This window comes from Bison bison, unplaced genomic scaffold, assembly GCF_000754665.1.
Source record: "Bison bison bison isolate TAMUID 2011002044 unplaced genomic scaffold, Bison_UMD1.0 scf7180017864364, whole genome shotgun sequence".
NCBI lineage: Eukaryota > Metazoa > Chordata > Mammalia > Artiodactyla > Bovidae > Bison > Bison bison.
The window spans coordinates 4727852-4751875 of record NW_011494936.1 but is presented as its reverse complement, the minus strand read 5'-3'; the positions used below and the strand labels follow the sequence as shown (position 1 = coordinate 4751875).

The following is a 24024-nucleotide window of genomic DNA, read 5'->3' as shown; positions in this document are numbered from 1 at the left end:
AATGTGGTATATCCATACAATGGACTATTATTTGGATATAAAAAGTACTGATAACATGATACAAGATAGATGGACCTCGAAAACATTATGGTAAATGAAAGAAGTCAGTCTCAAAATCCCCTGTATTATATGATTCCATTGATATGCAATGTCCACAAAAGACAAATCCATAGAGACAGAAAGTAGATTATGGTTACCTAGATGGAGGATGGGGAGGAATGTCTAAGAGGCATGAGGCTTCCTTCTAGGGTGAGGAAATGTTCTAAAATTGATTGTGGTAACAGATAAATGAGTGGATTCATACCATGAAATGTTATGTAACAGAAGAAATGAAGAACTATGCAACAAGGATAAATCTTTATAAGAATGTTGCATGAAAAATGTAACAGCAGAAGGTTAATAGCACATTGCCACTCAACACACACACACAGATACACACAACTATATTTTTACAAGGATACAGGAGGACTTAAGAATATAATGAGTACATTGCAGTGGGGATCGAGAGAGGAATGGGACCTGAAGACAGAGAGAAGATACGATATTTGTTTTTCTCTTTCTGACTTACTTCACTCTGTATGTTAGTCTCTAGTTCCATCTATGTCTCCACAAATGACCCAATTTCATTCATTTTTATGGCTGAGTAATGTCCCATTGTATATATGTACCATATCTTCTTTATCCATTCATTTGTTGATGAACATTTAGCCATGTCCTGTCTATTGTAAACAGTGCTGCAATGAACATTGGAGTGCATGTGTTATTTTGAATTTTGGTTTTCTCGGGATATATGCCCAGTAGTGGGATTGCTGGGGTCATATGGTAGCTCTATTTTTAGTTTTTAAGGAACCTCCATACCATTCTCCATAGTGGTTTTATCAGTTAACACTCCCACCAACAGTGCAAGAGGTTCCAGAGGGGAGAATACAGACACAGCAAGAGTAGGGATTGTCCCAGACAGTGATGATAATCAACTTGACTAGAAAAGTTAGTTAATAATGTTGACTAACGCAACTCAGCAACTGAAGTTTGAAGGAAAATTTAAGAAAGATAAAGAAAGCAAAAAAAAAAAAAAGAGCTTTAAAAAATATATGGTAACCACAGAGGATGCTTGTCTCCTAAGTTTCTGAAAATTACACAATCAGCAAAATAGCCCAGGGAAAACATTCCTGCTGTAGCATCCTTTTCTGTATAGCTGAGTGTAGTGCTTAGGTCAGAAGTAAAGACATATATCTTAGCTTCTCCACAGAAAGGATACGGTAGTGCTTGCACAACAGGGAGGCAGAGTGAAGTCATTTAGACAAATGAATCACCCAGAGACACGCCAGTCAAAAGACAACTCATAGTCCTCAAGGTTCCAGAAGGAGTTTCCAAAAGTCAGTGGTGAGAGTAGGTGAGTGAAGGAAAAAAAACCTTCTCTTCTTTCTACTTATTTTATTTTGTTTGCTGGGGTTGGGGGCAGGGGGAGAGGGGAGTGAAGTAGACTTTTGATATTTTGTTTTGAAGGAAGGAATTTTTCAAAAATGGGAATTTTACTCACTTGGAGAGGGCTGTCTCTGGAGCTGTAATTTATCTATGCAGTGCTGAGATGACAAACAAGACGCTGCCCCCTCCACCCTCATCCTTTATCTGCTTCTCCCGACCATCCCCACGGCTTGCACTCACAGAGCAAGGCTGACCCTGCCAGCCAATTACATTATGCTAATTTGTCTGTTAACTCTAACTCCTGCAGGGGCATTCAGCACTCAGAGCAGTTCCCAGATTTATATTGTCCCTGGCCGCCCCTGCACACCAGCCGGGTTAATGGAGCTCTCCACCCCGCCCCCACGCTCCCTTCTCTGCTTCCAGCTTGGGATGCATGGCAGTATCTTTGGGAGGCAACAGTGTACTTTCTAAATGGCAGTTCAGGCCTATGCAGGAGCGAGCCCAGGCCTTATCCTGTACATCTTTCCAGAGCACACTGTTTATCTTAGGAGACCTGTCCTCTGGAAAAACTTGTTTTAAAAGAAAATATACTGCTGCTTAAAAAAAAAAAACAACAACAACATAATGCAAACTACTAGGTAACTGTGTCAGCCTGCTGATTCTGTGTTTCACGGATCACACATTCGCTCACAGAAAGTCTATCAAAGCAAAAGTTAAAAAGTCATGCATACTAGGAAATCCATATTAGACTGTTCTCTGTTAGAAAAGAGAAGGGACAAGTTTTGGAAAGTGGGTTGGAACATGTAAACTTTTCTCCCAGAGTCAGGAAGTCTTGACAATCTTTCTATAGCTAGCATCCCAACACAACATCCAAATTTCACAAATCTCTGAATCAACCAGGCTTACAAAGCAACTACATGTGCCGGGCTTTGAGAGAGAAAATAACACATAATAAGATAAAGCAAGAAGAACAGCTCCTATAAGTCATATTTCAAAGTCAATTTCATTACATTAGAAGTTTGCAATCTATGGGACAGCAAAAAATGTTAAGTTATGGAAACACAACAGCTGTGAAAAATTCTGCCTCCTCTAAAGAAAGCTACTTCATCAGCTATGAATGGTGAAGTAGCCTTAGAATACTCATAAAACCATTTATCAAGACAAAAATAACCATCTCTTTTAATGACCACAGCACTCATATGAGGTAGACATAATTAATCCCATTTTACAGGTGAGAAAACTGAGCTCAGAGGGGTTAAATAACTTGCCCAACACTGTGAATCAGTGACAGAGATGGAAGTGAAGATGGGCCCATGTTTTTAACACTCATTCAGCCTCTATTAGATCTATTGAACTACTCCATTTTGCAGATGGAGAAACTGAGATCTAGATAAAAGTACTTGCCCACACCCTCAAATATGAAACAGAGGCCCAGAAAGGCTCAAGGTTATATGGCTAGTCTGCAGACACCTGGTCCAGAATGCCTCCCATAACATCATGCCTACTCCCTGTCTCGACTCTGCCCAGCCACATAGGAATGTGGCATTGCATGACATTTTAAGGAGGTTTAACTTTAACCCAGAATATAGGAAATCACTTACAAAACAAAAAATCAATTTCCTTTTTCCCCCAGTAGAATGGATTGAGATCTGTCCTGGCAAGATCTGGCTAATGTTAAGCCTATCTCTTCAACCTGAGGTAACTTTGACTCACATTTTATAACCTAAAATAATATCTGGAAGACAGACTATTATGTGATGGCTACAAAAATGAGGGAAGCTATGTGTAATGGTATGTAAAGATATCTAGGATATATAATTAAGTATTTTAAAACAAAATGGGGCAAATCATCTCCCATTTGGATAAACAGAAAAGGAGAGACAGACAGATAAATGAACAGACAAACAAAGAAATGCATACTGTTTTTCTAGGAGCTATAAATTATGGTATGTGAATAATTTTTTGGAATGATATAAAAGAAACTATTAACAGGGATCACCTGTGGGGAGAGACACACTAGGAAGGCAAAAGGAAAAGAAACTTTACATTTCATTTTATGCCTTCCTGCACTGTCTGAAAAGTTCCAATGTGCACACATTGCTTTTCTTCTTAAAAGACGCCTATGGACATTTGTTACACATAACACAAATAACTAAAGTTCAGATGTTCCAGGAGAGAGAAAAAAGCAAGTGTTAAGATTCTTATGAGGCTACCAGGATCATGAATGAGAAGAAAGAGCATTCTGTAACGTAACCTAAAGGTCTATGGATACAAGACACTCATCATGAGGATGAGCAAGGTAATTAGGAAAAAGAAAATGATACCCGAAGATCCAAAATTGTGGGGAGGCTGGGATGCCACTACGAAATAGAGCCAGATGGTATCAGCCAATTTGTTTTTAACAGGATTTAACATTAAGTAATGTACCCCCTAAAATGTACACCCAGTAAATTAAGGCTGTAATTCCATCTTGGTGTTATGGTGACATGAAAATCCACTCAAGCTTTTCTGTCAGGGTTTATGAAGTTATCAAAGCCCCTTGATGGAATTACAACACTATTATGTACAGCTGGAGGGACATTACTCCTTATCTGAATAGCAGTTAAAAGCACAATGGCACCAAAGGGCACTAAAATACCAGTTCCTCATTAGTGAGCCGCAGGGAAGGAAGACACTCGGGTGCACGTGCATACACACGCACACACACACACGCACACACACACACAGCCCCGTCCATCTGCATTAATGATTATTGGTCTGAGGTGCAAAGTCCTGAATATTCCACTCTGCCTTTTTGAAAGGCAAGATTTAACAGCATTGTTCTCAGATAACACAGTGTCTGAAACAATCAACATTTTATCACCTTCTGGACATAAAGGAATATAGGCAGGTAGTCAATTTAGCTCCCCAGCATCCCTGTCCCCCAAAAGAAGCCATACAAATAAGCCATAAAAATGACTTAAGATATTTAAAAAATAAGTTTCATGATGGTTATGAGCACAGGGTCAATCTGGGTTAGAATCTAGTTCTATCATCTACTGTGTTACTTTGGACAACACACTTTTCCTTTCTATGTCTCAATGGCCTAGAAAATGGAGACAGTAATGAAGCCCACTTTTTTGGTTGTTGTGAGGATGGAGTGAAATAATACTTGTTAATTAGTAAAGAATCTGGGTACAAAGTAAGCTCTTGGAGTTTCACATAAAGAAGAACAACAGGGACTTTCTTAATACAGTAAAAGCCATTGAGACAAAGTAGTTAGTTGATTAACTAAAAAACTAAATAAAGAGAGGAGTATAAAAACAATAGTATACTTTAAGCATCCTGTTAACTTAAAATATATAAAAGCAGATGCACTGTTGACCTTCTGATGGAGGATCAGTGCCTTTTCTGAGTGTGGGTGTGCTGGTGGAGATCTGCATGTTCTTTCTGGCATAAACCACACCCTGAATGTATAGTCAACAGCTTCCAGCTTTAGATCTTTAACAGCAGAGCAAGAACTTAAAAGATCACAGAGAAGCAATCTGAGTGCAGAACTTCTCTGCATTTCCACAAATATATTCCCAATCATTCTTGCCCATACTTAATTTGATAACATTTCTAAGTCTTTCAGTTCAGTCGCCAACATTCAAATTAGGTCTTGCCTTTCATGCTCTTATTTTATTCATGTGTACATTACTTAAATTATGGGATTACAACAATAGGTATAATCAGCATTGACCATTTAGAAATAAATACAACGGCCAATTGGTAAGCAGTAAAGAACTCGCAGTCATGAGCATTCAAAGTATCATGGGCATCAGCAGCTTTGTTTTACCTACAGAATAAAGAGCATCGGGTAATCTATCAGGTAGGTGCAGGGCAGGTTCCACGAAGAGAAGTTCTGCCACGGGTTCGTCAGTATCAAGCAGAAAGAGGCAATGAGCTGAAAGAGCCCTAGGTGTCTTCCACAGTGATAGTTCTAAAAGACATTCTTAAAATTCCCTCACTTTCCTGTTCTCAACTCTTCCTTGTCATCAACACTAGATACAACCCCAAAAGCTGTCTAAGACCAGGGATGAATATACAGACCAGAAAAAGAGCAATTTTTAATATGAACTCAGAATATTGTGACATGACAGTAAAGACATTACTGCTAAAGGTTTATAGCAATTATCTAATTAAGTAGCATTTGGCTGTGCAGTTAAGAGGATGTGGGCAGAGGCAGACTCAGGCAAAACATGAAGCTTCCTCGGCTATCACATGCCCGGCCTCAGTAGACAGGGTTCTTTCACCTAGCACCCCCAAGCCCAGATGCCCATTGTACCTAAATCCTCCTCCCTCTCCCCTGCCCCTCCTCCATTTGAACCTAAACAAGCTCTCTGTAGACAATCTAATAAACCCACTCATCCAGAGTATGAACAATTAATGAAATTTAATGTTATCTTTTTCAATGGATTGTATACTAAAACTAATAAACAAAGTAGCAAAGTGACACGTTAAAGGAATAGGGAATAAAATTGTGCAATTACAGGACATCCAGGGAGATTTAGGATGTGCAGAAGAATTATACCAGCCCCTCTGAAATCACACTAAACAAGAGGCCAGGTGCTGCAAGTCATAAAATACATCGAGAAACTAGTACCAATATGGTTTTGGAAATGCCATCTATGAAATATGGTAAAGTCTTCAATGTTCCTTGAAAATACAAACCGGTCTCTCAAGACTGTAGGCTTGATGTCAAATCTCCCTGAAAGACCCCCACATTACACGTGTACCATGCATCCTTGGAAACAGCCATAACAATTTATGCCCAATGAGTGGGAAAGAATGTTGATTTCACTTGCTTTATGACTTAGGTGATGGTGGGCTGGCAATCAAAAATGTCTGTGCTTATTTTCAAAACTGATACCATGACGGTCTATCAGCCACTATTTGTTGAGTTCCCACAAGGTGATGACGCTGGATTTTGTCTTTGGAGGGTTTTAAAGGCTGGGAACCTAGAAGTATTTACAGCTCTCCAGGACTCTGCCTTTTTTCAGACTGAAATTGAGTGGCTGAGTTGAGACAAACCTACAAATTAGGGAACAGACTGGCCTGAGGATGCATATATCCATAGGGAATAACCAACAAAAACTTCAACCACCATACTACTTGCTCACAAAATTATTACTTATTTATTTGTATGGAATAAAATATGATACAGCAATATAGATGTGAACTAAGGACAGGATGTTGCTAATATCTTCAGAAACAGTCTTCCATTCAAGATTAGTCTGTATGTTAACCCCCATATTGGTAGAACACAGATATTAATAGTACCTACCTCTTGGGAATGCTATGAGACTTTGGTGATGTTTAAGACCCATTCCTTACCGTTTAACAGCAAATGAGAGCAGACAAGCAAGGTGGGCTGCCTGAGTGTGTGTGTGCGAAGTTGCTTCATGCATGTCTGACTCTTTGCAACCCTATGGAGTGTAGTCTGTCAGGCTTCTCTCTCCCTGGGATTCTCTAGGCAAGAATACTGGAGTGAGTTGCCATGCCCTCCTCCAGGAGATCTTCCCAACCCAGGATGGGATAATGATAGGCAATGATGCTTATATAAGAGCCAACACAAGAACCAATAATAAAATTAATTAATAATAGCTAACATTTATTGATGGTGCCAAGTACTTAGATCTCAGGTACTGGTTTTAATATGTTACTGAACTTAATGCTCACAAGATTTCTTTGAGAAAAATATTATTATTATCTCCATTTTACAGACAAGAAATTGAGGTACAGAGAGGTTAAGCAACTTGCCAGTGTTGCATATAATCAAGTCTCAGCAAGTTGCGAAGACTTAAAATCATACTGAATATGTTCTCTGAGCATAATGAAATCAAGCTAGAATAAGCAACAGAAGGATGACTAGAAACCCAAATGTTTGGTATTGAAACAATATTGCTTCTAAATAACTAATGGGTTAAAAAGGAAATCACAATGAAAATTAGAAAATATTTTTCATTGAATGATAATGAAAACTTAATATATCAAAACTTGTGGAATATAGCTAAATATGTGTTTAGATGTAAATGTATAGCTTTAACTGTATTGTTAGAAAGAAAGAATGGCTGAAATCACAATTGATCTAAGTATCCGTCTCAAGTAGTGACAAAAAGAAGGGCAAACTATACGCAAAGAAAGTACAATAAAATTACGAAAAATAAAACTAGTAATCAAGGAAATAAGGAACACATACAGTGAAGAAAACGGACAGAGCCAAAGCTTGATTCTTGGGAGACAGTGACAAAACTCATCAGCTCCCATCAAAACCAATCAAGGAAGAAAAAAGAGGCATACCTTACATCAGGAATGAAAAAAGCCTATTGCTATATATGCCATGGAAAATGAAAAGATATAGAGGATATTTTCTAAACTTTATGTCAATAAATTAGGAATTTTACTTAAGAGGATAAGTTTCTAGACAAAAATGCTACTCTGCAAAGGAAAGGTATAACTATAACTTGACCACTGCCAAAATATTATTTCAGAATCACATCTGATGTAGTTGCAAGCATTTTCAGACAGGCAAAATCACTTGCCATACCATTATCTGTGGCAAAATCACCTAGCTTTGAATACTAGGGTTTTACTTAAAAGGAAATTAAATACAAGTCAAGTTTTCTCCTTAGTCCCAATGAGTCTAAAATCATTTTAATCTCATTCCTCACATGTCCAGAAAAGACGTGGCATCTATATCCCTTTAATCTAAAGTTTAAAGGTCTTAAAATTATGATGATGTTGGATGTTACTCTTTTCTCTTAATCTCTGCAGATCTTGGCAGTGTATTGATTAATATAATTGGTGTAAGTAGTAGCTTTAATGTTTGTAACCTGGGACCCTTGAGTTAATTCTTTTTCTTGTTGTAGCCCACCACACCTTTGCCCTATAGGAATGCAACTTTAATGCTTTTGGAGGGTGCGGCTTGACTAATCACCTTTAGAGAAAAATAAGTTTTCTGAAGACAGGGTCTTAAAATGTTAACAGGCCTCCAGGCCAGAAGATGATGCAAATCACATAAACTTTTGCATATGATAAGTTTGCAGGAAGAAAGCCTGGCTTACTGCATGACTCTACCCCTTCCCCTATTATCCTCTATGCATAACTTAAGGTATAAAAACTACTTTGGAAAATAAAGTGTGGGCCTTGTTCACTGAAAAAAAAAAAAAAATCTCTGCAGATCATAGGAGAGTTTTTAGAGTTTAAATAGACAGAAGTATTACTGTTGCCCATTTTATCGATACTTAACAATTTAAGCAATTTGTCCAAGGTTCCAGTGGCCACTGATTAATGGAGCTAGAACTGGAACACAGACCTTCAGACTCCAGAGTCAGTGACACACTGCTAGAGGAGCCAAACACAGCCAGATTACTCTATGAATTTTCAACCTACTCAGAGCTGGCACAAAGTGAATTAGAGTTTTGGTGTAAGTATAGCCATCTGTCATCTGGGGCTGTAGGAAGCTGGTTCTCAGGACTGGTGTTTTCTATAGGTTTCTGCAAATAAAATTTTCTTCAATGACTGATGCCCCAGAATAATACAGGGGCTTTATTCCCTTCATACCACTGCTGCTGCTGCTGCTAAGTTGCTTCAGTCGTGTCTGACTCTGTGCGACCCCAGAGACAGCAGCCCACCAGGCTCCCCCATCCCTGGGATTCTCCAGGCAAGAACACTGGAGTGGGTTGCCATTCCCTTCTCCAATGCATGAAAGTGAAAAGTGAAAGGGAAGTCGCTCAGTCGTGTCTGACTCTTAGCGACCCCATGGACTGCAGCCTACCAGATTCCTCTGTCCATGGGGTTTTCCAGGCAAGAGTATTGGAGTGGGGTGCCAGTGCCTTCTCCGCTTCATACCACAGTATAACATACAGTGTCTAGTCTGGAGTTAGGCTCACCTGGGTTCAAATACCAGTTCTGCCATTAACCAGTTTTATGGATTTGAGCATGCTGCTTAATCTTTCCCAGTTTTCTTATCTGTAAAACGGGAATGACAATAGCACCCGTCTTATAGGTGTTCTCTGCTTTTTTGTTTTTGGTGGTTTGTTTTTGTTTTTAGTGAGAAGAAACACAAAAGCACCTGGAACGATAACTGGCACACGGTTAAGCTCTCGATAAAACAAGGTATATACCTATCTTCTTCCAGTCCATCGCCACCTCTAACTTTACCTTGGCTTTAAACTTTAAAAACAAAAGTTTATTTTCACTCACTGTTCTTTAAAGCAAAATATTGGCATTTGAGCCAAAATGTCCCTCTGAATACTGACATGGTGCCCAGAATACAGGATTTACAGCTTAGAGATGATGTTAGCTTCACTACAAATACTTTCAGGGAATGGCAATGCAGAAGACTTCAGTGTAGGGCTGGGTCCATGTGCCTAGCTGAAAGGAGTTAAGAAACCGTGGAGGCAACATATAGATTCCCCCCCTCCCCCAGTATTTCTGTAAGTGACATTTATGAATATTTCACTAGAATTTGGTCATATTCATTTACAGAGATTTATTAGTGAAAGGTACATAAGGTAGGGAATGACAAGTAGGTAAATGGTTAGAAACACAAACTTCACCCAAAACTGCTTAATATAAAAGAAGATTGAATCAGAAAAAGAAGGATGTTCATATATCAAGTATGATTGGAGGGATTTAAACTGAGATTCAGTTCTCCTTTCTCATGACAGGCTACTGACCTTATTTTGGGCCTCTGACAAATCAGTTATGAATTTGCAAGACTTGTAAACAAATCTGGAAATCTTGTTGGGAGTTCATGTTCTTCTCCGGAATCTTTCCCTCTTTTGCACTCACAGGAACATCAAGCAACCACTCATTTCTGACTCACTTAGCTCCCCCTGTATTCATCAAAATAGACTATGTTTCCACTTTATCCAGTAATCCTAGCAGTCTGCACCTTCTCTAAGTCCATTCCCAGGCATCCACATCAGGTGCGTTTGTCTCAGGGTATAATTTTAAACGACCATGTGCTCAAAATAAATGCAGACACTCTGCTATCTTGAAAAACAGAAAGTCTTTAAATGCATGTTATAGAAACTTCTTTTGTGTTTTGGTGGTGAAGTTCAGAGCTGTTCTAAACATTTATTGGGCTTCAGTGGATATACCAAGTGGTCATTTTCCACCTCTAACCCTCAGTTTCCTTACCTGAAAAATGGAGTCAATCCTCCCATCTTTCAAGATGATTATGAGGATTAAATCAAATACACATTAAACTTCCGCACAGTTATGAGACATGGTGCATGTGTAATGCTTAGTAGCCAGTACTGTTGGAGGTATAACAATGGAGGAAAACAAACCAGGGTCAGTTAGACTTCTGATGCCCCCAAGTACTAGTAGAGTGATCTTAAGCAAGTTACTTAATCACCCCAGGTTTCAGTCTCCTCATCTGTAAAATGGGCATTAAATAGCTCCTTTTAGGGTTGTGTGAGGATTAAGTGAAACTAAATAAGATTGTGTGCATAAATACTACTGAACAGGCAGTAGGTAACACTCAAAAGCAATTAGTATGTTCACAGCATCTGATGAATGTTCAGTAACCAGTGGTAGATATTACTTGAAATGGTACTGATGCTATAAATAATGTGAATAATTTAAGACTGATGACTGTCTCTGGACTGGAATGCTGGAACTGAGCCTTATTCAGTAAGTGATTCCACAAACCCCTAGCTGGTCAGGCCAGCCCACTGCTGCCTCCTGAAGGTGTCAAATCTTACTGCATGGGACTAGAGATCTGACCTGGATCAAGCCCTAGAAACAGCTGAGACACATGCCCATGACTGGGAGAATCACCGAGTTTGGGGGCTGGAAGGGAATTCAGTACTTGGCAGGCAGCAAAGACAACATTCCATGGAGATGCACCTCTCGATGGAAAAGAAGAGAAGAAGCAAAAGGAGAAACAAATGCCAAGAAGGGAGGGAGAAATACAGATGCCATGGCAAAGAACCTCTGCAAACTCTACAGGCGCACATTCCCTACTGTTCTCTTGAAATGATTCTGTCTCTGAAGTAGAGGAAGCCAGAAAAGGCCCCCTCATGTGCCCTCCAGGTCACGGGCTTTTGAGCTCTGTTCTGCTCATGTCCCAGGCAGGTTGTGTTATCCTACAAGGAAATCAGACACTCCACAAGGAGTGACTTTAGACACTAAACATTTTGGCAGCCCCAAGAAAGTCTCCGGGTCTCTGAGGGCCCCTTTACAGCTCTGGGCTCAGAACCTTGAATTGGTCCGATGTGTTTCACTTAAGTTGCTACATAATTTTCCATTCCTTCTTTCTAGAGAGGAAAACTGGAGAACATAACCAGGCTTCCAAATGAAAAGTTTTAGTGTGGCAGAAGTTAGCATGTCCAAGTCCAGGGGGATCAGAAGCGTGCTGCCCAAATGGTCAGATTGAGGAGGCCTGAAAGAATATCTTCCCTGAAAAATTCATGGTAACCAAGACAATGTATTCTATTCTGCCTTCTTCCTTCCTTCCCATCCATTCCCTCCCCTTTCCCCTCCTTTTTTCTCTTCTTTCTCTTCTCCTTTTTCTCTCCCTCCCTCCCTTCCTTCCTTTCCCGTTCTTCTCTCTCTCCCTCCCTTCTTTCTATTTATCCTTCCTTCCATCCTTCTTCCCTTCTTTTCTCCTTCCTTTTCCCTTCCCTCCCTCCCTTCTACTTCCTTCCTCTTTCCCTCCATCTACTTTTCCTAAAGAAACTAAGCTTAACTCTGGAGGACTTTGATATTTGCAGCCAGCAGGGAACAAAGCCTCCACTTCTGTATCTTAGATTCACATCCATGGATTCAACCAACTGTAGATGAAAACTGGAGGGAGGGGACATCAACAGTTTCAAAAAATACAGCCTTGGATCTTGGATTTGCCACATACTGCCAACTACTTACATAGCACTTATGTTGTATTTACAATAATTTATACCACATTTGCATTGTATTAGGTGTAAGTAATCTCAAGATGATTTAAACAATGTGGAAGATGTGCTTAGGTTCTATGCAAATATAGTCTATATATAAGGGACTTGAGGAGCCTCAGATTTTGGTATCTTCAGGGCTTCTGGAACCAAACACCTGAAGATACTGAGGAAGGGCTGTATTCCTGCAAAAAGTATGAATCTGTTATCAAATCAGGCCTGATCCAGCATTCCTAGCAGGGCTGCCCCTGCGGGGCTGGGCTGGGCCTTATTTAAGAAGGTATACATAGATGAGGGGGATTTTGCTGTTGGCAAACCTTCACCTTATTTCACCAAGTAATTCACCCAGAACTGGGAGGAACCTGAAATGGGAACTGTGACACACAAGCCCTTCAGTAAAAAAAACAAATTATTAGGAAAGAATGAATTTCGAAAGAGAAATAAATAATAAGAGGGGAGCAATGTGGGTCACCAGGGTAGGAGAACTCAGATTCTACAGTCTGACCAGTTGGGGTCAACTCTGGGCTTTGTGACCCTGGGAAAGTCACTTCACCTCTCTGTGCCTCAGTTTTCTAATCTCTAAAGTGGGGAGATGAGATGAGCTGGTTGGATGGCATCACCAATTCAATGGACATGAACTTGGGCAAATCTCGGGAGATGGTAGAGGACAGGGAAGCCTGGCATGCTGTACTCCATGGGGTCAAGAAGTCGGACATGACTTGGCAACTGAACAACCAAAAGAGGGGAAAACAGTAGCACTGGTCTCATGGGGCTGTCGTGAAGTCTAAATGAATTAATATGGAAGCACTACATGAACGTTTGCTACGAAAACAACGAAGGTGGCTATCTGAAAATCCAGGCCTTTTAAACGAGCAGAAGTGAAGGAAGGCAAGATAAATGAAAGACGAAGTGGACATGAAGAGAAGAAAATGTTATCTGAGACTTCTCCCCTTGTGTGAAAACTCTCACATTTTGAGAAAAGTGGGTAAACAAGGAGTGGCCCCCCCACTGGAATTCTCTCCTGGAAGTCTCATGCTACAGTAGGAGTTGTGTAAGAGGCACCTGGTCAGGGGAAGGATTGCTTTAGTTGTTACTTAGTTTAAATCTCATTCCCCTTCCAGCCTAAGTAGTCAAGGGGTCACCATGGCCTTTCTCCCTCCACTGGGAAAGGAAGGAGCCCTGGAAGGAGGCGGGGCTAAGACACAGAGGCCAGAGGGTAGCCTCCGTCTACCCTTCCTAAAAGCCAGGGCCTCCCCGTTCTGTGTAATAAAGAGTTCCTTGTCTCTCCGTGTACAGAGTAATCTCTGAAAGACTGCACTCCAACTTGAGAATGAGCCAACAGCCAGTGGGAAATTTTCTAGCAAATTGGACAGGAACACAATATGAAGGGCAACTGGATCAAAATGCCTCTCTCTCTTTCTGCTTTGTTTTTTTTTTTTTCTTCTAGAAATTCCTATGCCTGAGCCCTGAGGCACTGTTGATCTGGATGTCTTTTCACCAGAAGTTGTCAGGATAATACAGAGTTGCTTTTCCAGGGTTGAGTGACAGGATCTGAGTTCCTGGAATGTAACTGAAAAACCCTGTGACAAAAGCCAATGTTGGAATCCCAAACTTGACTTGTCATTGTGATACCTGGACTTTGACACGGGGTGTAATTTTAGAGATATTGGCTCAGCCTGTGTAGTATCATCTAAGAGAAGGAGGGGAGGTAGGGGGATGAGGAGGACAAGGACCAACCTCTCAGGGCACTGGTTCAGGATGGGCACCCCACAACATGCTCAGGTGTGATTACTGTACCAGGAAGTAAAAACCAGTACAGGAATTTCAAGCTCCTTTAGAACAAGAAAGGAGGCTGTCTCTACCTAATACAAGACTAAGTCCACTGAAGGCTTCTCAGAAAGTGTCAAATAAAATGCAGAGCGCAAAATCCTATCAACATGTCCTTTAGCCTTTCAGACATTATGAATTTCTTATCAAGCAGAGTTTAAAACACTGTGTCCTTGAGGAAATCTTTGTGGTACTTTCTGATATGATTTCTGGACAATGTATCATAGGTCACCACCTCCATTTAAATGTAAGTATAAATGAAAGGAAAGCTAGTTGCTCAGTTGTGTCCGACTCTGCGATTCCGTGCATTGTAGCCTGTCCCGCTCCCCTGTCCATGGAATTCTCCAGGCAAGAGTACTGGAGTGGGTTGCCATTTCCTTCTCCAATGAAAGGAAAGAAAAACAGCAATTCTGCTGGGAGTGATGTGGCAATCAGGGTTTCCATGAGTTTCACAGCCCTGAACAAGTCATCTGCTATTAGTGTTCCTTCTGTAACTTACACACAGTTGCCTTTCCTCTTGAAGTTTATTATTTTCACATATATCTAAAGGTTGAGGAAGGTAGGTTATGAAAGCATGGTCTTAGCTTCATCACACAAGTACTGAGTTCCCATTTCCTGTGAAGCTGCCTCTTTCAACATGTGTCATAACTCAAATATGGGACATTTTATGTTATCTTCCCTCCCCTGTGTTCTCAAAATTAGGAACTTAATCTTACTGTGTGCCAGATACAGTTCTAAGTTATTGGCTTCATTAACTATTTGCTATGAGGTGGATACTATTATAATTATTTCATTTTACAGACGAGAAAACTAAAACTGGGAGGTACAGCAATTACCCCAGGATCACATAGCTGGTAAAAGTTGGGATTTGAGTACAGACAGCTTGATTCAGAACTCTGTGCTCTTCCCATTTTACTATCCTGCAGCTGAAGTGAACAAAACTGCCATTTTTGGCCAAAATTGCTTGTAGTTAATAAACTATATTTATTTTTAATTGCATTGGAAGTACATTTGTTCCATTTCCTTAAAAAAAGGAAAGCAAATCAATACAACCAGAAAAATGTCTTACCCCTAAGGCCTGTGTCTCTGTTGGTTTAACTTTCCTCCTCAGTGTTGTCAGGATAATACCATTCACAAAGTAGATACAGATTTGGTTTTCCAGATTTGGGGGTAACAGGAAAGCTCTATTAGATCTCTGTTGCTACATAACAAATTAACCCCAAACTCAGTTTCTGAAAACAATAAATTCTAAATAAACATTTAAAATCTCATAGGAGAAGGCATTGGCAATCTACTCCAGTACTCTTGCCTGGAAAATCCCATGGATGGAGGAGCCTGGTAGGCTGCAGTCCATGGGGTGGCTAAGAGTTGGACATGACTGAGTGGCTTCACCTTCACTTTTCACTTTCATGCATTGGAGAAGGAAATGGCAACCCACTCCAGTGTTCTTGCCTGGAGAATCCCAGGGACGGGGAAGCCTAGTGGGCTGCCGTCCTATGGGGTCGCACAGAGTGGGACACGACTGAAGTGACTTAGCAGCAGCAGCAGCAGTTTCTCTAGATTAGGAATTTGGTAGCAGTGTAGCTGAATGATTCTGGCTTAGGATCTCTTGTGAGATTACAGGCAAGACATTAGCTGGGGCTGTTCTCATCTAAAGGTTTGACTGGGGCTGGAGGCACAGTTTTCAAGATGGTTCACTCAGAGTTGTCTTGACAGGAGGCCTCATGTCCTGGCCACATGGGCCTCTCCACAGGACTTTTAGAGTGTCCTCATGATATGCTTACCTCAAGCCCTACAAAACTCTGCTTCATGAGCAAATTTTAAAGTCTCAAACACAATGAGTAATTTTACATTGATAAAATTTCAACTTCAGTTTTTAGTTGGGATCTCCACACTCATCTATTGGCTGAATTTCAGAATTCCTAAGTAAAAGAACTTGGATAAGTCCATCTGATGATATTATGTGTTGAATTGTAAAGTGAAAAAAAGTGTTAGTTGCTCAGTCGTGTCTGACACTTTGTGACCCCATGGACTATAGCCCTCCAGGCTCTTCCCAATCCAGGGATTGAGCCCAGGAATCCTACACTGCAGACAGATTCTTTACAGTCTGAGCCACCAGGGAAGCCGTGTTGAATTGTATCCCTCCCCAAATTCATTTGCTGATATTCTAAGCCCTAATATCCCTGCAACCTTATTTGGGAACAGGGTAGTTACAGATATGATTAGTTAAGATAGAGTAGGATAGGCCCCTAATCCAACATGATTAGTGTCCTTATAAAAAAGGGGATAGGCTGGATAGAGACATATCCACATGGTGAACACTATATGAATATGAAGGTGGATATACAGGCCAAGGAACATCCTCAAATTGGAACAAATCATCAGAACCTAGGAGAAGGGCATGGAACAGAGTCTCCTTCATAACTCTCGGAAGGAATCAACGCTGTTGACATCTTGATCTTGGATTTCCAGGCTTCAGAACTGTCAGACAATATATATCTGTTGTTCTAAGCCACTTGGTTCATGGTACTTTGTTACAGAAGCCCTAGGAAGCTAATACAGATGGTAAGGGGAAAAAAAACTAAAAAACAAAAAAAAACAACTTGACATCTCTAGAAGAGATCTCTAAAGGACAGGAGGCATGGTTCTCCTGCATCCATGGGTTGACCATGGGGCTTTCCTCAAAAGATTATATTGTGTCTTTTTCCTGCCACCCATTAAAAGAAAAAAACCATTTGACCTTCCAAAAGCACGTTCCTGAGTAAAACTGGCAAAAACTCTGAATGGACAGTCAAGGTTTCCTGATCTTGCCCAAGAGAGCGGATATTTTATTACTCTTTCATGACCACAAGGTATTTCCTAAGCTCATTAAGCACATTTTTCCTGAGCAAGATCTTGTCTTAATAAGGCCACCGACACCCCATTCCTCCAGCCTCCGTCATCAGGCAGGATAAAAGGCTGAAGTGAGGGTGGAGATGAGAGGAGGCTCTGGAGAGTTCCAACTCTGCTTGTTTATTTTGAGACACACTTGTGCTCCAACGTGGGCCATCACAATTGTGGTCAAAGCATTAGGAATCCGAAGAACACAAACAAAGCTAACTGTGGCGAAGGGCCAGGGTAAAGGAAGGGCCAGGGTGAGGTTTTCTTCAACATTGTACAAGGAGGGCAATTTTGCATAGCCTTTTATATGATAATCACAGCCCTTTCGTTGGTATTGAACTTTGCAGCAAGAAGGAAAAATAAATAAATAAGGCTGACTAATGGCTTGTTTCCCCAGAGGCGGCTTTTTATGGGATCATATGTTTTTTCAGCTTTTCAGTCACAGTTTCCTGCTTGGATGTTAGGAGCCCTTGACATTGGCTATGGCTTAGTGCACTCTGGACAGCAGCCCAAGCCACCTCAGAGCAGCTGGAGAGGGGTCCAGCTGGACCACAGCACCTTCCCAGGTCACAGCAATGGCGAACCCGGTCCCCTTCGATGAGCTGCACTCAGTGCCAGGTCTTTCAGCACCTTCCCGGTCAAGCATGACCCTCCTTAGCCAGTTGTAGTGAGGCAAACAAGGGTTGGGTGGATGGGGAGCCTGTGACAAACAGTCTGGAGACATTCAAAAGCAAGAACAGCAACTCTGAACTGCTTTTGTTCCTGTTCCATTCATAGCTGCTCCTTCCCAGGATCAGAAAGGACTTTTAGAATTGGACCGTCTTGAATTTTTAAATCTTTGCTCTGCCCACTGAGTGACTAAGAGCAAGTAACTAACTTTCTGAGCTTCCTTTCTTACCAGTAAAATTATAAGTTATAAAACCTGTCTTATGGGCCTCTTATTAGGATAAGAGATAATGTTTGGAAGACACCTGGCAGATTGTAGGTGCCAAGCAAGAAGTAGCTAGTGCTGTGATCAAGTGTCCTAAACCCTGCCCCTGCTCCACCATCAAAGCAACTTCCCTGGCAGATTACCGTATTGAAAGACAATGCAAAGTGTGCTGGAGCCGAAAATACCCTGGAGTTGGGCTCAGTAAACAAATAAGCAAAAACCATAGTCTTTCAGCTCCCCTTCTGCGGTTTTCACTTTATTTCACTACTTTTGAGTGGGAGGAAATTACTCTGGAATGCCTTCTGTTTGGCTCCCCTTCTGAGAAGGCCATAGAGCAAGGGAATCAGGATGGGAGAAGGGAGATAGATGGTCTGTGCCTTTATTTTTGCCACTTTGGATTGGGTGGCGGAGGGACTGAAGAGGTTGATTAAAATGCACCACCCTCTTGGTCTTGGATAATTGCAATTTAATTATACTTGGGGCAGTGGTTTTATCATATTAAATTTGGGGGAAAGGCACAAGATGAGTCATGGAAAATTTTCTGATAAAATTGTGGAAACTTGGGACATCTGTGATTTTTTTTCCCCTTGCCTCACTCCTTTCCTACTTTCCTGATCCGCCCTCTTCTGCCTGCCAAAAGGGCTCCCTGCAGGGACCCATACTGAGAAGGCTCCCTTCCCTCCCTCAACATCTACTCCCTAGGCCTCAGGTTTTGCTGAGTCTCACAGTCAATCATCCTCTTCCCTGTATTTTGGGAACATTGGAACCCATCTCCTCCCAAGAGGCCAGCAGGTCACACAGTTAATTTATGGAAACCTGTTGCACGCTCAGACCATAGCTCCCCAGTTGCTCCCACAGAAGAACCAAAAATCGGTTGCCTTTCCTCATAAATCACAGTCCCCTGTCTCCAAGTCTGTTGCGTCAGAAGGACTGAGGTGTGACCCTGGTTATGGGCAGTTATTGAAAGTCACTTGATGCTCTACCCTCTCACTGCCTCTCTGAGGTCCACTCTTGAAGTGACAGGCCCAAGATAGCCCAGAAAGTTGTAGAGGTTCCCCTCAAAGATATTCTGAGACAGACAATAGTCAGAGGATGGCCAAGGAAGGGGAAGAAATATCATATTCTTCCTGGAAAATATCATGTTCTTCCCTTCTAGAGAAACACACTAATTCTGCGATGACGAGCCTTTTTTTTTTAACCTAGAACATTTGTTAAGGCAATAATAATTATAATCACACTCATTCATTTTTATAGCACACCGAAGCATACACATTTCTTTCACATAATTTAGAATCAAAATGCTGTTTACACTTAATGTCACAGCATTCTCAAAAACCATCCTGCTGGCTATTTTTCTTCATCGTGAAAATATTTCCTTTGACAATTACAGAACAATTGGCGCTAACTCAATTAGAGCCTGAGCTTCCCAGGTGGTGCTAGTGGTAAAGACCCCACCTGCTGATGAAGGAGACGTAAGAGATGTGGGTTCGATCCCTGAGTTGGGAAGATCCCTCGAAGGCAGGCATGGCAATCCACTCCAGTACTCTTGCCTGGAGAATCCCATGGACAGAGGAGCCTGGTGGGCTACAGTCTATAGAGTCACAAAGAGCAGACACGACTGAAGCAACTTAGCACACACAGAGTTAGAGCTCACATCAAGAAGATCTGCTCACCTGAAGACTGACACTAAGGGCCCACATTTCAAGAAATCTCTGGACACATTCAAAATGTCCCAGAGTGACCATACATTAAAAGAGAGTATGGGTGGAACAAATGTCAACATACCCCTGACATGAGCTAGACAAAATATACTTTCTACTTACTAAGTATATTCTACGTGTCAAGCTATTTGCTAGACCCTTTACATGTAATTATACCTAAACCTCACCATAACTTTATGAGGTAGATAGAAATAGAGGCTCAGAAAAGACAGGTGACTTGGTAAGGCCACGAAACCAATAAGTCAGGATATCTCAAGCTCTTTCCATGGCAGTCATGCAAAGATGGTTTCAAAGGATTCGAGCTCCATGCGACATTAAGGGCTATTCCACAGAAATAAAAGGGTTCTGTGGTCAAATTAGAAGCTAGAAAAATGGTGAGCTGAACAAGGCTTCTTTCACTCAGGACCTCTTCAAGCCCTTAAAATGCCAATGTACATTGTGAACCCCTAAGAGAAGGATGAAGTTAAACAAATAGTGAACCTCTTGACAAAGGACTGCATAGAGCAGAAGTTCCTTACAAGAGTGGTTTTCAAAGTACAGTCTCCAGACCAGTGGTATCACCCTCTGGGACTTGCCATGCTCAGACTTAGAGAATCGGTCTGGAGTGGGGCCCCAGATTTTGTCCTTTCAGCAAGTTCCCAGGTGATGATACTGGTGATGCTGGTGATTCTGATGCAGCCTATTTCTCAGGAGTAGTTTTCCAGGGAAGGCATTTTGGTAAACCATAAAATAGAAGTACTATGTGGCACTGACCTTGGTATTTGGTTCTAGCAGCAAAAAGAAAGAAAGGATGGCAGGCTCTTTTTGCTTTTAAGATTTTTTTTTTTTAATGTGAACCATTTTTAAAGTCTTGAGGCGGATTCATTTTGATATTTGGCAAAACTAATACAATTATGTAAAGTTTAAAAATAAAATAAAATTAAAAAAAAAATAAAGTCTTTATTGAATTTGTTATAATACTGCCTCTGTTTCATGTTTTGGTTTTTTGGCCATGAAACATGTGGAATCTTAGCTCCCCAAGCAGGGATCGAACCTGTACCCTTTGCATTGGAAGGTGAAATCTTAACCACCGAACTGCAAAGGAAGTCCCAAGGACAGGCTTTTATTGGGGCAGAAGGCTGGTCTTTCAGCTCGTAATTAGGAAGGGATAATAGTAATCGTGGTTGTGATGGTTCCAAACTAGTTCTTTGAAACTGGAAAAGCCCATTTCAGCAAGAATCACTGCAACTAGCCAGGGTGCATGCCATGTCTCAGCTCTAATTCCCTGATGGAATTGCCCTCCTTTGATACAAGGTAAAAGAGTAAACATTCTGCCACCATCATGGATTTAATATTTCCCAGTTTTCTCATTCTTGGTAAGGGGTGTAGAGTCTGGGTCTTTCTTTAAAAAGAGAAGTCGTTCAGTCATGTCCAACTCTTTGCAACACCATGGACTGTAGCCTACCAGGCTCCTCCATCCATGGGAATTTCCAGGCAAGAGTACTGGAAGTGCTCTGGAAGTGCACTGGAAGTGGGTAGCCATTTCCTTCTCCAGGGGATCTTCCCAACCCAGGGATTGAACCCAGGTCTCCTGCATTGCAGGCAGACGCTTTACCGTCTGAGCCACCAAGGTTAGAGTCTGGGTCTTAAAGTGCGGATAAATTAAATACCACATGTAGAGAGTAGAGGGCCTCACTGGGTCCATAATATTCATGACAAAAGAGAAAACAAGAATGAATGAACTGAATGGTTCATGCCTGTGCTCCAAGTTGGTGTGGACCTTGAACATATCCATATTCTCTCCTGGACCACTTCCCCAGAAGGACCAGGACTGGCAGCCAAGCAGCGCCTCTCTAGTGTGTAGCTGGCTTTGAAATTTCCAGCATGCCCAGGCCACATGGCCACCCAGACTGTGTTTTCCAATCAGGCCAAACTTGCCTAAACTATGGACTCATAGTTTGGGAAGATCAACCTTGATGATAGATCTGCCCCAAAGAAGGTTGTTGTGTTTTTTTTTTTTTTTTACCAGCAATGTTCTACAGTAACCAAAATTCTGGTGGTCCTCAACATCCAGACACTGGAAGAAACATATCATTCCAGGAAGCTACTTAAATGTCAAAGAAGACTATGTAAGATGGTATCTGTGAGATCAGCAATTCTGTGGATAAATAACTGAGGAACAGATGACTGTGTTCTAGAGATGATAAAGTTTCACTCCAATCTGTTCCATGGGAACTTCTATTACATTGCTTGGAAGAAAGCATCCTTGAACAATTCTTCTGACCTGGAAGTCAGCCTAGCCCACATCTGCTAAACCTTCCTAAAAATAAATAGTGGGTATACTCAGTACCTGGGTAGTGAAAGGAAATTTGCGGGAAGCTCTGAGACTCTGGATTTATATAAGAATCACCTATAACAACAAGAGACTATCTCCTGCTGGGTATGGATCATAGACACCAAACCCACCTCTGAGCTGTGACTAAAGCCTTTGGAAGGTTTTAGTCTCTTGGCCCACCGCAGTGATGAAAGGCACTTCTGAGTCACAACTACCACTTAAAATCCAGTAAAAATTTTGGGAACAGTGTATGTGCTTAATTTCCATCACAGATTTGGCACTAAAGTCTCAGCAGCCTCTGATCCTTGGGTATACATATACTGAAGGGGAAGAAAATAAGAATTATTGAGCACCACTGCATTCACATTGCAGTGCTTTACACAGCAAGTTCATCCATCTTCAAGAACACCTTATGCGATAAATAATTAGCTTCACCATCTTACAGTTGAGAAGACCAAGGCTCACCATGTCAGGTTACTTAACCTACCTAACCTACCACTCTACCTCACACAGACATACACACAATAATGCATTAAGAAATCTTTAGCTTTGGCCTATTTTACTACTACAGCACAAAACACTTTATTGTAAATGCTGACATCTTAAATGATACCTTATATATACCAATGACTGACAGGTATAACACACTGCTGAATGAACAGATGAATTTCTCATTCACAGCCTTCTTGCTTTCAATTCAAGATTCTCTACACAGTATTGCTATTAACCCATAACTATGTTCTTGGAGAACATAGATTTAAGGGACTAGATCTGATAGACAGAGTGCCTGATGAACTATGGACAGAGGTTCGTGACATTGCACAGGAGACAGGGATCAAGACCATCCCCATGGAAAAGAAATGCAAAAAAGCAAAATGGCTGTCTGGGGAGGCCTTACAAATAGCTGTGAAAAGAAGAGAAGTGAAAAGCAAAAAATAAAAGGAAAGATATAAGCATCTGAATGCAGAGTTCCAAAGAAGAGCAAGGAGAGATAAGAAAGCCTCCTTCAGTGATCAATGCAAGGAAATAGAGGAAAACAACAGAATGGGAAAGACTAGAGATCTCTTCAAGAAAATTAGAGATACCAAGAGAACATTTCATGCAAAGATGGGCTCGATAAAGGACAGAAATGTAATGGACCTAACAGAAACAGAAGATATTAAGAAGAGATGGCAAGAATACACAGAAGAACTGTACAAAATAGATCTTCATGACCCAGATAATCACAATGGTGTGATCATTCACCTAGAGCCAGACATCCTGAAATGTGAAGTCAAGTGGGTCTTAGAAAGCATCACTACGAACAAAGCTATTGGAGCTGGTGGAATCCAGTTGAGCTATTTCAAATCCTGAAAGATGATGCTGTGAAAGTGCTGCACTCAATATGCCAGCAAATTTGGAAAACTCAGCAGTGGCCACAGGACTGGAAAAGGTCAGTTTTCATTCCAATCCCAAAGAAAGGCAGTGCCAAAGAATGTTCAAACTACTGCACAATTGCACTCATCTCACATGCTAGTAAAGTAATGCTCAAAATTCGCCAAGCCAGGCTTTAGCAATACGTGAACCGTGAACTTCCAGATGTTCAAGCTGGTTTTAGAAAAGACAGAGGAACCAGAGATCAAATTGCCAACATCCGCTGGATCACTGAAAAAGCAAGAGAGTTCCAGAAAAACATCTATTTCTGCTGTATTGACTATGACAAAGCCTTTGACTGTGTGGATCACAATCAACTGTGGAAAATTCTGAAAGAGATGGGAATACCAGACCACCTGACCTGCCTCTTGAGAAACCTGTATGCAGGTCAGGAAGCAACAGTTAGAACTGAACATGTAACAACAGACTGGTTCCAAACAGGAAAAGGAGTACGTCAAGGCTGTATATTGTCACCCTGATTATTTACCTTATATGCAGAGTACATCATGAGAAACGCTGGTCTGCAGGAAGCACAAGGTGGAATCAAGATTAGCGGGGGGAATATCAATAACCTCAGATATGCAGATG

General features: G+C 41.2%; 1 protein-coding gene across 2 annotated transcripts in view; it reads right to left on the bottom strand.

Annotated features, from left to right (window-relative positions):
• Nucleotides 1-24024, bottom strand: part of CREB5 (cAMP responsive element binding protein 5) — a 436878-nt gene that overhangs the window by 296698 nt on the left and 116156 nt on the right. The window lies entirely within an intron of this gene.